General features: G+C 46.9%; 1 long non-coding RNA gene across 1 annotated transcript; it reads right to left on the bottom strand.

Moving 5' to 3' along the window:
* Positions 1–783: 783 nt before the first annotated feature.
* LOC122384931 lies at positions 784–15471 on the bottom strand. The gene is made up of 3 exons (XR_006257122.1): positions 15338–15471; positions 11337–11420; positions 784–2401 (listed from the first exon to the last, which is right to left on the bottom strand). It is a non-coding gene; the product is annotated as an uncharacterized LOC122384931 (long non-coding RNA).
* Positions 15472–16262: the final 791 nt, after the last annotated feature.

The following is a 16262-nucleotide window of genomic DNA, read 5'->3' as shown; positions in this document are numbered from 1 at the left end:
CTGTGTCTCGGGTTTTCATAAAGGTCAACTGAGGTCAGGTCGGTCACGTGACCTCGCCATGATAAGTCAATGGGTAAAAATGGAAGCCGTTATTTTGGCGTCAGACATGATCCAAGGCTCATCCCATGTCAAACACATGGAATGGAGTGGTGATTTCATACACTCCTGGAAAGGTCCGCTGCTTAATTTTTGTATTGCTGACCTTGTAAGACATATTTATAACCTCACGGTCATAGGGGTTTTTCGTCAATAACTCCCGAGCAAACTGGGAGTTATTGACGGGGAAGCCACGGATTGACTCAGAAACATCTGCCGAATCGAATGATACGCAATGTTACTTCATTCGATCATACTTCGCAACCTGAGTGGCTTTGACCTGACTTTGACCCAATGTCAACACCATTGGTAATTTACCTCACCTAACAAACAACAGTGGGAATGTAGGTATGTTGTATAGCCTTCGACGTGCAGTATACCATGACAACCGCACGATGGCATGGCATGTCAAAATTGCATATCCGGGATCATTTCTGGCGACGTTAACTTGTCATTGTGAGCTAACCTTAGGTGACCTGTGGCTAAATTCTCACACACGATGCAATTATTACGTAGTATAAACCATACCAAATCTTGAGGCACTGCGCGCAGTGATTTTCATTATACGCTCAATAAACTGGGAGTGCGGCCAAAAACTCCTATCCCACCAGGGTTAAGGTTAGACACACACACACGCACACACAAATTCCGTAGCGATATCTCTGGTCATGTAATAAAGATATAAAATGCAAGCAACAACAAATAGGAATATATTTAGATATTGAAGAGCACTTAACATCACAGTTTTGTGTTCACTACACGTTTGCTCCCATGCAGAATGCAGAGCTGATACTGCACTGGGACTAGATATTAGGTATTCAGTATGCATTACTTAGGTATAGACGCACTTTACATCAACATCCCTATAAACAATGAAGCTAGTTGTATCATCCATTGTCGTTAAGAGCTGGTAATTCTAGGACAGGTGTCTGAATGGGTGACAGAATCGTCGGATATATTAATTGACATAGCATGACATAGTCATAATTGCCACCTCAGTCTGAAAATGCATAGTGGCGCTAACGAATGGTTTGTACACACCTGTATGTCGGACGGTGTGTCCGGGATGGTAAAGGTATGGCGGACACATTGTTCTTGCATTGTTCTGCCACGTTGTTCTGCTGCACGGTCTGCTATCATGTAGCAATGACACGCATTGTAAGTGTCTGATATTCCCGCACTCACGAATATGCGATATTGATGTCCACAACAGAGGTTAGCAATAGGTACTGATCCATTATCTCACTTGATGCCTACTGGCTACGACTATGAGCCTTGCGTTTTATTTACTTACAGATGTCTTCGCTATTTCAAACTTAAACTACCACGGCGCTTTGGCAGTTCCTGTGAAAATGTGACCTGTATATAGGTATGTCTGCAACAACGACCCTAACATGGGGTAATATCACGCGACGTGCAAGCACAGCGCTCCGCTGGTCAGCCTCAGCCTGGTGGCTGATCTCGACAGCCATGCAGCTTTGTAGCAACTTCTGATGGCCGATGTCAGCTAGGCAGGCCGCGAACAGGGGGCATTGGGCCACCAGTGGGGCCGGCTGCCGCCCAAAGCTGTCCAACAGTCTCAAACAGTGTCCAAAAATCGTTCAGCTGCCGCCCAAAGCTACCTTTAGCCTGCTGACGCCGACCATCAGCCGTATAACGCTGACCTTCAGCTGTATAATGCCGTCCGTCAGCCGTACATAACACCGCCCATCAGCCGTATAACGCTGACCTTCAGCTGTATAACGCCGTTCGTCAGCCGTACATCGTATAACGCCTCCCATCAGTCGTATAACGCCGTCCGTCAGCTATATAACGCTGACCTTCAGCTGTATAACGCCGTCTGTCAGCCGTATAACGCTGACCTTGAGCCGTATAACGCTGACCTTCAGCCGTATAACGGCGTCCGTCAGCTGTTTAACACCGTCCATCAGCCGTCCATCAGCCGTGCAGCAGCAATCCAACAGCCGTGCAGTAGCCGTCCAGCAGCAATCCAACAGCCGTGCAGCAGCCGTCGAGCAGCAATCCAACAGCTGAAGGTACCGCGTTGTCTAGCTCCCACGCCAGCGCGATAAGGCACTCAAAGGCAGCCAGTTCCGGCGACGTGGCCCGCGCGCCGCCACCGCCGCCGGTCACGTGATCGGTGACCGCGCGCCGGCGGCTGAGTCACGTGATCACCTGACCTCTGTGACGCCCGGCAGGGGGCGTCCCGGATAGGCCGGCTGCAGCGGCCCGTACTCGCGCAGGGGACACTGCGAGCCGCCGATGTATTGCACCGGATGGTTACTGGCAGGCAGTGTGTACACACCTGAAACGGCGCCGAGAACAGGTCACAGAGATAACCAGGGTAGCACAGGTCACCAGAGGCCACCAAGGGCCAAGGCCCTGTTTCACGGCACGACGCTACAGCGCGCTACGCGCATCGGTGTATTAGGTTTCTATGAAAACATCAACAAACTCGGACGCTCGCAATGCTGAAGCGTCGAGGCGAATTCGTCTCAAACGCCGCACCATTACTATAGCGCATCGTAGCGGCGTGCCGTGAAACAAGGCCCCTGATGGGTTCAGGTCACCAGAGGTCACCAGACGAAACACAGATCTAAAAAGGTCGCCAGAGGGAGCACAAGTTATCCAGCTGTCACCAGGATCATAACTTATCCAGATGTAAGTAGGGGTCACCGGGTGGGGCACAGGTCAGCGGAGGTCAGCATGTAAAGAACAGTTCACCAGAGGTCACCAGACTGAACATATCTCGGTAGAGGTCTCGTGACTGCATAAATGAACACAGGCTGACAGAGATATAACCAGGTAATCCAAAAGTGAAGTTATTTTATGTGATTGTTGTGGTGACATAAAGCTCAGAGAAGGTCAAATACGAGCCCAGATCGCCGCAGGCTGCCATACATCCGACGACCACCGGAAAGCTGATGACATCGTCGACCGAGGTCATAACAGGTCACTATCGAGGGTGCACTGTTGAACGGCATGCCTTGGGTAGCAAAGCCGTGCTCATGCACATGCAGAGCATGGTTGGCTACGTTGGGCCTGTGAGAGGTCGTTGGCTGTCAGCCGCCAGTGCGTTGACCTGCCAGCGTATATTCCGACACTGCTCAGTGCCCATGCCCGCATCCACTGCACTGGCGAGCTGTGCCAGTGGGAGCATATGTCAATATTGCTACTCATTCATACATACCTACCTCCCTGTGATAGGTAAAACAAAACTCTTAACTCGATTATTTGTATTGTTAATGATCTTAAAGTTCACTAATGCTTGCATGCAATTCCCTAGCTCGTTCACTGATGCATTTGCCACTGCTCGTCATAAGGTAGATATGCCACCATGCTTGGGTCATCCCACTGGGTGGGGCGATAGTTGAGTTGACTGCTCCACGCCAATAATGTGTGTCAATCAAGGATTTTTCATTCTTCACATTTCAGACTGCTGTATGTAGTTAGTGTGTGTCAATCAAGGATTTTCCATTCCTCACATTTCAGACTGTTGTATGTAGTTAGTATGTACACATGTGCCATGTGGATCGTGTAATGTATACATTTCACGATCCACATGTATTTCTATAGAAATAGATCGGCACCTTATTAACTAAGTTGTAACTAACCGGCGACTTGCTAGGGGTGGTTGCTAGAGACCCACATTCTTCGTCGCGCTAGTATATGTAGTTGGAAAACGGTGGGCCGCACGCGCACAATTAAAGGTTCCTGTTGCGAAATGATTGAACATATATCATTATTCACGAGAGGCATGATTATCTAACTTAATGGTGACCAGACCTTAGGTGACCTGGGGTCGAAGATTCTACACACGATTCAAACTGAATGTCTGCAAGCTATGCCAAGTTAGCCAAACTATGCCTTTCATCCTGCCGAACAGTGTGTTGTGGCGTGGCTTTCATCAGTTACCTACAGGTGTCTGCCTGCCTCCTTCCTGTGTGCGGCGGAGCTCGATGAAATAGTGCAGTTACCTATCTGGTAGGTATAGATGATGCAGTGCTGCGCAGCATGCATTTAGAGATTTAGACACGACGGCCATCTACCGATTTATATGGGCAAGCAAGTGCTTGCAAAATGTTTTAGTTATAATCTTGCATGTCTTGTTTTATCGCACATCATTGATAATTGATTATACAGCTTACAAACGATTAGCATTGAGCAGTGGATAGTTGGACGCCAGCCTCCGGCGCCGTGTGCGTGTGTCTGCTGTCGGGAGGGGGGGGGGGGGTCGGCTGGCTGTGATGTCGGCGGGGGGGGGGGGTCGGGTAGCCGGGCGGACGGCGAGCGCCGTCGCCGGTCGACAGTCGTACCGATGGTGCCGGGACCGGCGGGGCCGACCACCTCCAGCGGCGGGTAGCTGGCCGACCCGGGCCCGAGCGGCGCGCCGTACTGACCTCCCTGCGGAACTGCGGCACACGCACACACTAAACCCGCGAGCTAACGACAGTGGACCCGCCATGCCAATCAGGTGCAGAAAACACACAATTAACCGGAGCCAAATCATCAAGTGCAAAATAAACACGCATAACCATTAACCCTGTTTGAAAGGAAATAAAACTAACAGTCACAAAAAAAATATTTTCATCAGAGGTAGATGAACAATTTGATTTTGGATGGTAACGCTAATAGAATCATGAACATTTTACTTTGCAGCCGAGATGAAATCACGCTAATGCACACTAAGTAGCAAACATGTAGGTACAAAAAATTAACCCGCGCCCCGTTGAGGTCTGGCAGGTTCCACGTCCTGTTGGGGGGAGGGGAGGGGGGTAGCTAAGAGCTTCATATCTCCGGATCCAATAGCCGGATCGGAAAAACTCAAACGGAATTCGATAGAGCTCATCGAGATGCATATTGCATAAGAAAGGATAGCAATGATCTTGATATTTGACCTGTGACGTCACAGGGAGGTCAAACAAGGTCATGTCAGTCCAATTTACAATGAGGAGAAGTCGGTCATAAAAAAGAAATCTAGGTTTCCAACATGAGTCTGGATATGATGCACATGATAGATCTGGCATGTGGATAGTCACCTGAATGGATGATGACCTGCGACGTCACAACAAGGGAATCGAGGAATCAGAAATCACGTGAATCGCAAGGAAAGGCATTAACCCTATTCCTGGCGGGCTCCGCCGGGACAAGAAACTGGCGGGGGGGGGCCGATTCGGCCCCCCTTCAGATCTCAAAAACTACACATCGCAGCGACAAACGGCGAACGGCGTTTGATAGGTCGTTTAAAGATCTACAACTTTTACATAAAACATTTTCAGGTCAGGTCAATATTGAGGTCACCAGAGGTCATCAACGATAAAATGTTTTGGAATTAGTTACCTATATAACTTTTAAACTAAGAAACATAGAGACATAAAACCGAGGGGATGCGAAATAAGTATGTCAATTTAAAATTTGACCTGAGGTCAAGGTCAGGTCATTCATCAATGAGGTTGTGGGGTATATGGTCATGCTGCATACCAAACGACGCGCCTTGATCAGGCGAGCAGTTTGGTACCACTTTACAAGTCTTTAGCACCATCTTGTCGTGATTTATTGACAGAAAAACGATTTATGACGTCACATGACCTCAGATGACCTTTGCCGGTGCCCCTGTCAATTAGCGGCACCAGGATCATCACCGATGAGATAATCTTCCATAATACTGAAAGAACTGGGTGGTTTTGACTCGTTTACACGAAGCAGGAGGCGTTTCAATATTTCCCCATAGGCTTGCAATGTAAAGGTCACGAGTCTGGCCTGACCTCAGGTCACAGATATGAAAATTCTGAGATATACAAATTGCACATACTGGTACCCTAACTAAAGCCTGAAGAGAAGAAATTGAATGGTCAAAAACTCTAGCTCTGGCGTGATTGCAAACTTTTCTGAGGTAGGGTCACCAAACCGCCTCTGGTGACCTGACCTGAGGTCAGATCAACTCAAAATTTTCAGAAATGTTGCGTAAAAGCCTTTTAGAAAAAGTCAGAAAATTTGAGCTTCCTAGCTCAAAGCGTTTGGGAGATATAACCAAAAAACCTCAGGGGCCCCCCCCCCCCGCCAGGAATAGGGTTAAATTGTAAATATTAGAGTCTTTGTGAAGACATGTCGTAGGTATGTATGCAGCCACAGAAACATCCTGGACCATATTTCTTGGACCTATGACGTCACAGGAATGTCAAAAAGGTCAAAATATACCGATTTTCAACGAAAAATAATTGTTTACTTACGTAAAAGTGACTTTAATCACGTATAAAAGATCATATTCAGTTAGGAAGAGGTTAACCCTCGCCCGCACATGCCATTTTCCCATCCTAGAACGCACATGGGGGGGGGGTGGTTGCCACCCCCCCCGCGCCATTTTGTTCCTGTTGGAGATAGAGCTTAGCAGTAAAGACCAAAAAGATTCTTTGGGAAGAGACGAATCCAATGATACCCAGTTTTACCTTCTCAGGTCAGTCATTGACCTTCCAGGTCAGGTCAAACTAAAAAATGTTGCTGTTTTGGGTCACCGTTGGATATCAAGTGTGCTGCTTATCAAATACCGATGACGATGCTGTTTTCTGGTGCCAAGCCAGCTAGAACCTCTTTGTCACACTACCCGACCAGAATTTTGCTGCTGAGGTCATTTCAGGTCAAGTTAGTCAAGGTCAATTATATGTGTTTGTATGTCTGTGTGTGTCTGTGTGTAATACTGATGTGTGTTCCGATTGTTTTTGGGTCCATATTACATGAAATCATGATCTGAGAAGCTTTTACCAAAAATGCAGTCAAAAAACTTCAAAAAAAGTAAATTCAGCTTGCCTAAAACGCAATTATCTTAGGTGACCTAGGTTGACCTTGACCCTGACCTTGACCCCTGTACATCGTCGAACAACATGTTCCATGATAGGTAGGAGGTAAGACTGGCAAAAAAGGCCGAAATCAGGCTGTCAAAAGCTCATAAGGCCCATGGCAAACGCAAGATGTTGAGAATTGGCCATTTGGGTCATGACATGACCTGAAAAACAAGGTCATATCTCCGAAACCAAAAATCACGGAAACTTGAAATTTTCAGTGGACATCAAGAAAGGATAGAGGAGCAACTATACGAAAAATCAGCCTTCTAGCTCAAAAAATGTTGAGTGCAGAGCAGAAAGACTACCTGGGGGGGGTGGCAACCACCCCCCCCCCCCCATGTGCGGGCGAGGGTTAATAGGTACCTATAACAAATATTATTTCTGGCTGATTTCAAGCCAAATACTGAAAGTATTGTGACGTCATGAGAACAATCGCTACTTTTTCAGTCATTCAAATGGCTATATCTTTCGCAGTTTTAGAGATATTAGTTAATTTTTGGCATGTAGTACCTAAGGTGCATGTAGTGCCAAGGAGCAGGTAGGAGCGTCAGAAGTGGTGGCAACCAAACTGGAGACTAGGTATGACTCTTATGAATCCTATCGTCTCGATGTGACCGATCCGTCAGTGGATGACGTCCTGGAGCCAGAGATATGGGCACAGGGCCTTCTCGTGCGCCGTTATTTCGTGAAAAGATCTGATCCCGATTCATCGGAGCCCCGTAGACCTGTATCTTCTCGATGACTTGTTATTCTGGCGTCCTCTCCATCTGTCTGGTTCATGCTGTACTGTCCCACATATTTTACAATCAGATGCGGATAAGTTCATATAACTGCCAGTCTTCTAAACGTAACATTGGAGGAATCAAATTGCTTTGCGATGTTTCAGATATAGTTTTGCTGCAGGAGCACTGGCTCTATCCTTTTGATCTTCCCAGCCTTAATACCTTGCACAAAGATTTCATGACATTTGGAACTTCATCCATTGATGTATCCGATGGTATTGTGCTAGGACGCCCGTACGGTGGTGTAGCAGTTATGTGGAGAAAGGACTTAACATCTCAGGTGAAACCCATCAGTTTTGATGATCGGAGAATAATTGGACTGGAATGTTGTTTTAATGGTATCAAAATGCTGTTATTGGGAGTGTATTTGCCTCATAACGCAACTCATAATTTTGATGAGTTTGTATTTTCTCTCGGTAAAATTAGGTCAATTATTGATGAGTTTGATTCGCCCTACGTTTTCGTCTTCGGTGACTTCAATGCTGATATAGAGAGGCAGACCTCTTTTGGTAAAGAACTAGATTCATTTTGCCAGGAGTCTGACCTTATTGTTGCTGATCCAGTGTTCCTGGGAAGGGGATCTGTGACTCATGTAAATGACGCTCATGGTACAGAGTCTTGGTTGGATCATATTGTGTGCACGAAAGGTGCGTATGGGCTAATTCAGGCAATCGATATTCGCTACTCTATTTCTAGCTCTGACCATTTCCCTATGACTGCTGAGCTCAGGATCCCCAGTGGGGTTTCAGTATCGCCAGATGCCCTAGACAGAGAGGATTTCAAATGGGTGGTTGACTGGTCAACGGTCGATCGTGCACGCCTTGAACTGTACACTGCGGGTGTGAATGAAAGGCTAAACGAGATAAATGCTCCTCTTAATGTTCTAAATTGTAACGATACGCACTGTGTTGATCACTGTTCAGATATTGATAGATATTATAGTGAAATAATATCTTGCTTGCATGAATCATCTCGCCACAGTATAGCTAGAGAGGTGCGCGGCGGACATAAGCCGGTGCCGGGCTGGAGTGAGTTTGTACAGAAGGCTCACTCGACGCTTGGTGACATATATTGTCTGTGGGCTATTGTCGGAAAGCCCAAGACCGGCTACATCTATGATCAGCTGCGTTTAGCAAAGGCTCGTTTCAAATACTCCCTGCGATGGTGCATTCGCAATGATAAGGATCTTCGGGCTAGGAACTTAGCTGATAAGCTCGCAAGGTACCCACGTGATCCCGCTTCCTTTTGGAAGGAGGTCAGAAATCTGAATAGCTCCCCTCCTCTTGCTACAACAGTGAATGCTGTGAGCGGGACGAAAGACATTGCACACATGTGGAAAGACCATTTTTCTGGTATACTGAATTCAGTTTGTGATGATACGTTAAAGGAATCTGTACTTCATCGAGTGAGAGAGAACATGGGTGTTGTGCATAACATTTCTGTGCAGGAAGTGTCTAACTCTTTGCGAGACCTGGCGTCAGGACGGAGCAGTGGTCATGATGGCTTAAGTGCAGAGCACTTTAAGCATGCTGGTCATATGTGTCTCACCCACTTGTCCTTGTGTTTCACCATGATGTTAAAACATGGCTACCTGCCCAAAAGTTTGACCAAAGTTGTGATTGTTCCCATAGTGAAGGACAAAACTGGGAATATTTCTGATAAGGATAATTACCGGCCGATTGCCTTAGCGAGTGTCAGCTCCAAAGTGCTGGAGTCAATCGTTTTAAATCGTAGCCGTGACGTCTTTTGTACCAGTGACCATCAGTTTGGTTTTAAGCCGTCACACTCTACTAACATGGCCATATATGCTGTAAAGGAATTATCTGAGTACTACTTGCGAAACAATAGCCCAGTGTTCTTGTGCTTCCTTGATGCTAAAAAGGCGTTTGATCGAGTTAATCATTGGAAATTGTTTGACAAGCTTTTGCGTAGGGGAATGGATGCTCACCTTGTAAATCTTCTCGTGGAATGGTATGGTACACAATCATTTCATACGCAATGGGGACAGTACGTTACAAGTGGCTTCACTGTTTGCAATGGGGTCAGACAGGGGGGCATTCTTTCACCATTTTTGTTTAATCTGTATGTTGATTCTTTGTCTGTGAGCCTTGATAACACTGGTGTTGGCTGTCGCTACCTAGGTAGTATGAACCACATAGCATATGCTGATGATATGATTCTTTTGTCACCCACGCCGTTTGGCCTTCAGGTCCTACTAAACACATGTGAAAAATATGCGAATGAACATGACATTGTTTATAATACGAAAAAGACTGTGTGTATGTGCTTGCGCCCAAAAATGTTCAAGAATATGTGTTTGCCACAGCTTACTCTTTGCGGTGAAACTCTGAAATATGTGAATAGCTATAAATATTTAGGTTTTAATATTTCTGAAGACTCAACTGACAATTTGGAAATCCAGCAGCAATATCGTTTACTGTGCTGTCGAACGAACTCGCTGATTCGGAAATTCTCGATGTGCTCGTATCAGGTAAAGAAGTTTCTGTATATGTCCTATTGTGCCACTGTATATTGCCTTCACCTTTGGCACGTGTTCAATGTGTCTGTTATCAACAAGTTTAAGGTTTGCCTGAATAATGCTGCTCGAATGTTTTTTGGCTACGAGAGATTCTGTAGTGCTTCTGCAATGCATGTTCGCGAAGGCATTGATAGCTTTGATGTTATGTTCAGAAAGTCATCATGGATATTTCTCCGAAGGCTCGGTTTGACCAAAAACACTGTTTTGAGCGCTCTTGTGAACAGTGATGTGAGCATACGCTCTAGATATAGGGCTGTGTGGAATCGGGCACTGTTGGCAGTGTAAAGTGGTTCTGTCTCATTTACAATTGGACCATGAGTCCGTAAATACAGTTCTCTCTCTCTCTCTCTCTCTCTCTCTCTCTCTCTCTCTCTCTCTCTCTCTCTCTCTCTCTCTCTCTCTCTCTCTCTCTCTCTCTCTCTCTCTCTCTCTCTCTCTCTCTCTAAGGGGTTCTCTGACATGACGTTTCGATATTTTCGAAAATTTCCCCAAATTTTAAAATCATTTCAAGAAATCTAAATTATTATCTAAAAATCCCTAGATCTTGATATTTTTGTATTTGGAAAATTTCGAGACAGCCATGTTGTTTACCATGCTTTGCTTTTTATACCTACAGTCCGATTTTTAAGTCTCTGAAGCTCTGATTTTCTGCGATTTTTCTTCGTGAATGACTTTTTGACGAAAAATGAACATGACCTCAGTTTTACCTCTATAGCTCGTGACCTTAGATGACCTTGGACCTTATTTTTTCAGGAGTGGTGTAGAATTGATGCCCGGAGAGGCACTGACAGTTTTAAGTCGAAATTGGCGGCCGTTTGTGAGTTATCTGCGAAAAACCACGGCGGGGGCTTTTGCCCCCATCCCCCCCCCCCAACGGGTCACGGGTTAATGGTCAAGGCACTCATAGACAACAAAAACCATTGGTTGCCTTACAGCTATATTTGGAATCAATGAATCACCATTTTGGGAACGTCCCATGGAACAAGTACACCCAGACCAATTGCACGCGCATTTCTACATAAGCAGCAGATGCAGGGGTTACCACCGGGCGCGGTGCTGAGTGTCGTGTAGTCGTCTCACCTGTGGCCTGCTGGTACGGTGTGATCAGGTCACCTTGGGCGCCGGGCACGCCCACCACCATGGCCGAATCCTGCCGGGACATTCCTGTAGACAGAGACAGACGCACAGCATCACTGCCGAGTGCCGAGACATTCCTGCAGACAGAGATAGAGATAGACAGAGATAGCCGAATCCTGCCGGGACATTCCTGTAGACAGAGATAGACGCACAGCATCACTGCCGGGACATTCCTGTAGACAGAGATAGACGCACAGCATCACTGCACTGCCGGGACATTCCTGTAGACAGAGATAGACGCACAGCATCACTGCCGGGACATTCCTGTAGACAGAGATAGACGCACAGCATCACTGCACTGCCGGGACATTCCTGTAGACAGAGATAGACGCACAGCATCACTGCCGGGACATTCCTGTAGACAGAGATAGACGCACAGCATCACTGCCGGGACATTCCTGTAGACAGAGATAGACGCACATCATCACTGCCGAGACATTCCTGTAGACAGAGATAGACGCACAGCATCACTGCCGGGACATTCCTGTAGACAGAGATAGACGCACAGCATCACTGCCGAGACATTCCTGTAGACAGAGATAGAAGCACAGCATCACTGCACTGCCGGGACATTCCTGTAGACAGAGATAGACGCACAGCATCACTGCCGAGTGCCGGGACATTCCTGTAGACAGAGATAGACGCACATCATCACTGCCGAGACATTCCTGTAGACAGAGATAGACGCACAGCATCACTGCCGGGACATTCCTGTAGACAGAGATAGACGCACAGCATCACTGCACTGCCGGGACATTCCTGTAGACAGAGATAGACGCACAGCATCACTGCCGGGACATTCCTGTAGACAGAGATAGACGCACAGCATCACTGCACTGCCGGGACATTCCTGTAGACAGAGATAGACGCACAGCATCACTGCCGGGACATTCCTGTAGACAGAGATAGACGCACAGCATCACTGCACTGCCGGGACATTCCTGTAGACAGAGATAGACGCACAGCATCACTGCCGGGACATTCCTGTAGACAGAGATAGACGCACAGCATCACTGCCGGGACATTCCTGTAGACAGAGATAGACGCACATCATCACTGCCGGGACATTCCTGTAGACAGAGATAGACGCACATCATCACTGCCGAGACATTCCTGTAGACAGAGATAGACGCACATCATCACTGCCGGGACATTCCTGCAGACAGAGATAGACGCACAGCATCACTGCCGGGACATTCCTGTAGACAGAGATAGACGCACAGCATCACTGCCGAGACATTCCTGCAGACAGAGATAGACGCACATCATCACTGCCGGGACATTCCTGCAGACAGAGATAGACGCACAGCATCACTGCCGGGACATTCCTGTAGACAGAGATAGACGCACAGCATCACTGCCGGGACATTCCTGTAGACAGAGATAGACGCACATCATCACTGCCGAGACATTCCTGTAGACAGAGATAGACGCACAGCATCACTGCCGGGACATTCCTGTAGACAGAGATAGACGCACAGCATCACTGCCGAGACATTCCTGTAGACAGAGATAGAAGCACAGCATCACTGCACTGCCGGGACATTCCTGTAGACAGAGATAGACGCACAGCATCACTGCCGAGTGCCGGGACATTCCTGTAGACAGAGATAGACGCACATCATCACTGCCGAGACATTCCTGTAGACAGAGATAGACGCACAGCATCACTGCCGGGACATTCCTGTAGACAGAGATAGACGCACAGCATCACTGCACTGCCGGGACATTCCTGTAGACAGAGATAGACGCACAGCATCACTGCCGGGACATTCCTGTAGACAGAGATAGACGCACAGCATCACTGCACTGCCGGGACATTCCTGTAGACAGAGATAGACGCACAGCATCACTGCCGGGACATTCCTGTAGACAGAGATAGACGCACAGCATCACTGCACTGCCGGGACATTCCTGTAGACAGAGATAGACGCACAGCATCACTGCCGGGACATTCCTGTAGACAGAGATAGACGCACAGCATCACTGCCGGGACATTCCTGTAGACAGAGATAGACGCACATCATCACTGCCGGGACATTCCTGTAGACAGAGATAGACGCACATCATCACTGCCGAGACATTCCTGTAGACAGAGATAGACGCACATCATCACTGCCGGGACATTCCTGCAGACAGAGATAGACGCACAGCATCACTGCCGGGACATTCCTGTAGACAGAGATAGACGCACAGCATCACTGCCGAGACATTCCTGCAGACAGAGATAGACGCACATCATCACTGCCGGGACATTCCTGCAGACAGAGATAGACGCACAGCATCACTGCACTGCCGAGACAGTCTTGCAGACATAATAAACATTATTGCCGAGACAGTCCTGCACCGTGCACACAGAACCGACAGGCAACTTCACTGCCGGTACTTCCCTCTTTACAGAACAGACAGGCAGCTTTACTGCCGACATATTCCTGCAGACACGGCAGACACAGGCAGCATCATTGCCGATATATAACTGTACACAGAGCGGACATAGATAGCAGCAGTACCGATACATTATGTGCTGCAGACAGACATAGGCAGCACCACTATCGATACATTCATTGAGGAGACATTCATACCTTCATAGTTCATACATTCGTGCATACATATATTCGTGGAGCAGACATAGACAGCATCACTGCCGAGACATTCCTGTGGACAGGACAAATATGTATAGACAGCGTCACCGCCGAGTAATGCTCCCGGTCAGTGGGATGTGACCTGCCCGTATATTGGTAGCGGTTCGCCTAAATGTGGCATGGTGTACAGCCCTCAGCAGACTGCGTGGTAGGTATCTTTTTTTCGACAAAACCGATAATAACTAAAAGGCTGTTATTATTCGGTCGGAACTCACCGCAAATAGAAGCGCCATGCTCCACCCCTTCGATTGGGTCTATCACTAAACAAAGTAGGTATACCGATAGGCGTTATCACAAGTGTATTCGCGGCCATTGGGGCGACGTAAGAAAAGAAGAAACCAACTGGCCCCAAGAACTTTAAATTATCAGTTAGCATGCACCTTTTCCTTGATGTGTAGAGAATTTACCATTATTTGTTACAGAAAATTGCATTTAAAATCTTCCATTTATGCTTTTTTCATCGTTTGCACAATATGTTCTTTTACTAAGCTAGAAACACTAATTAGAAATAGTTCCCGCATCATCAAGAACAATAGGGAAGGCTTGAAGTGAATAAAATAATTTAAACGGTTTTGTAATCTATGTGAGGGCACTACTAAAATTGCCTGTAAAAATATTGAAGGCAAAAGTTCAACTTTTTCACAAGACGGATGTCTATAAACCTATTTAACTTGTGACAACTCAGCCGGTATTTCGTCGCCTACAGCCCAGCTTTCCCTAGTGACCGATAGAGGCGCTGCTATCGATGTCCGCCCGTGCCGCCTAACGCGCCTTGTGTGGCAACAAAAGGCAAAAGTTTGTTTTGGGGGCAAATATAAAATTTTGGGTTTTGCTGCCAAACTGGATGGAAAATGAATACGATGATAATACCAATCTAAGGTGCGGAGTCTCGCGCGTCTTACTCTTACGATTTCCGAGTGACCGATTGCAGAGTATTCGCGCTATTCTCGGTTTTGTCGAAAAAAGAATACCTACCACGAAGTTTGCAAAGGGTTGTACATAGTTTCCAGTTCCAAGGATAATTTTTATTTTGTGCATGCATAAATGATAATTTACAAAAGCGTTATTCAAGTAATGCTTCATATGGCCTGAAATTTATTATTTTCAAAATGCTGATGAGTGATGACTTCAGAACGAAAAATAATACACGTCAACTGGCACTGTGGCCACTTGGAATCAAAGGCTGTCGTGTTCGTGCGGTCTATCGCCCTCCGCCGTTAGGTATCTGCACGTCTAACGTCCATAGAACTAACGTTTTAAGATCGAGCGGATGTGTAAGTGAAGAACGCCGCAAGCACTCACCGTTGGGCACGATCCAGCCGTGTATGCGGTTCTCGCGCTTTTTGGCCAGGAGGCGCTTCTTGAAGCAGAAGTAGATGAAGATGGCGATGATGAGCAGCACGAGGATGGAGCCGACCGTCAGCGCCACGCGGGGCCTGTTGAACGCGCGCCGTATATGCTTGTTCAGTATTTATCTATTTAGAAGTACAACAGAAGCATCCCCACATCATGCACATTTCACATTGCGCATACGTTTTGGCTTTTTAGTAGTTGAAGTCGTGATGAATATGACACAAATATATAGGTAGGTATGTACAGCCCTCTGCAAACTGCGTGGTAGGTATTCTTTCTTCGACAAAACCGAGAATAACGCGGATACTATGCTATCGGTCGCCCGGAAATCATAGCAGCAAGATGCGCGAGACTCCGCACCTTAGATTGGCATTACCATCGCATTCATTTCCATCCAGTTTGGCAACAAAACCCAAAAGTTAATACTTGCCCCAAAACAAATTTTTGCATTTTGTTGCCACACAGGGCATATACTTTGTTTCGTGATGTACCCAATCGAAGGAGTAGAGCATGGCGCCTCTGTTTTCAGTGAGTTCCGACCGACTGACAACATAGTCTTTGAGTTATTACTGGTTTTGTCGAAAAAAGAATACCTACCACGCAGTCTGCTGAGGACTGTACATACATGTTGCCGTTAGCCAAGGCTGTCCGGAGCAAGAGCGCATCGACCTCAGAGAAAAAGCCAAACATAGGCAGTAGGCACTCAGCTGCATGTCCTCATGACAATGAGACGAAATCTTACTCAGATTAGCTAACAGCTCACTCGTTTCGTTTTCGGTTGACTAAGGCATACATAGAGACCTCATATTATTATGAGCGAGCACTATCTCGATCCGTTATTTACCTCGTTATAGAAATATGAATATAAAAAATC

Source organism: Amphibalanus amphitrite, unplaced genomic scaffold (genome assembly GCF_019059575.1).
Source record: "Amphibalanus amphitrite isolate SeventyFive unplaced genomic scaffold, NRLGWU_Aamphi_draft 000203F_arrow, whole genome shotgun sequence".
In the NCBI taxonomy this organism is placed as follows: Eukaryota; Metazoa; Arthropoda; class Thecostraca; order Balanomorpha; family Balanidae; genus Amphibalanus; species Amphibalanus amphitrite.
This window is presented reverse-complemented; position numbering and strand designations above follow the sequence as displayed.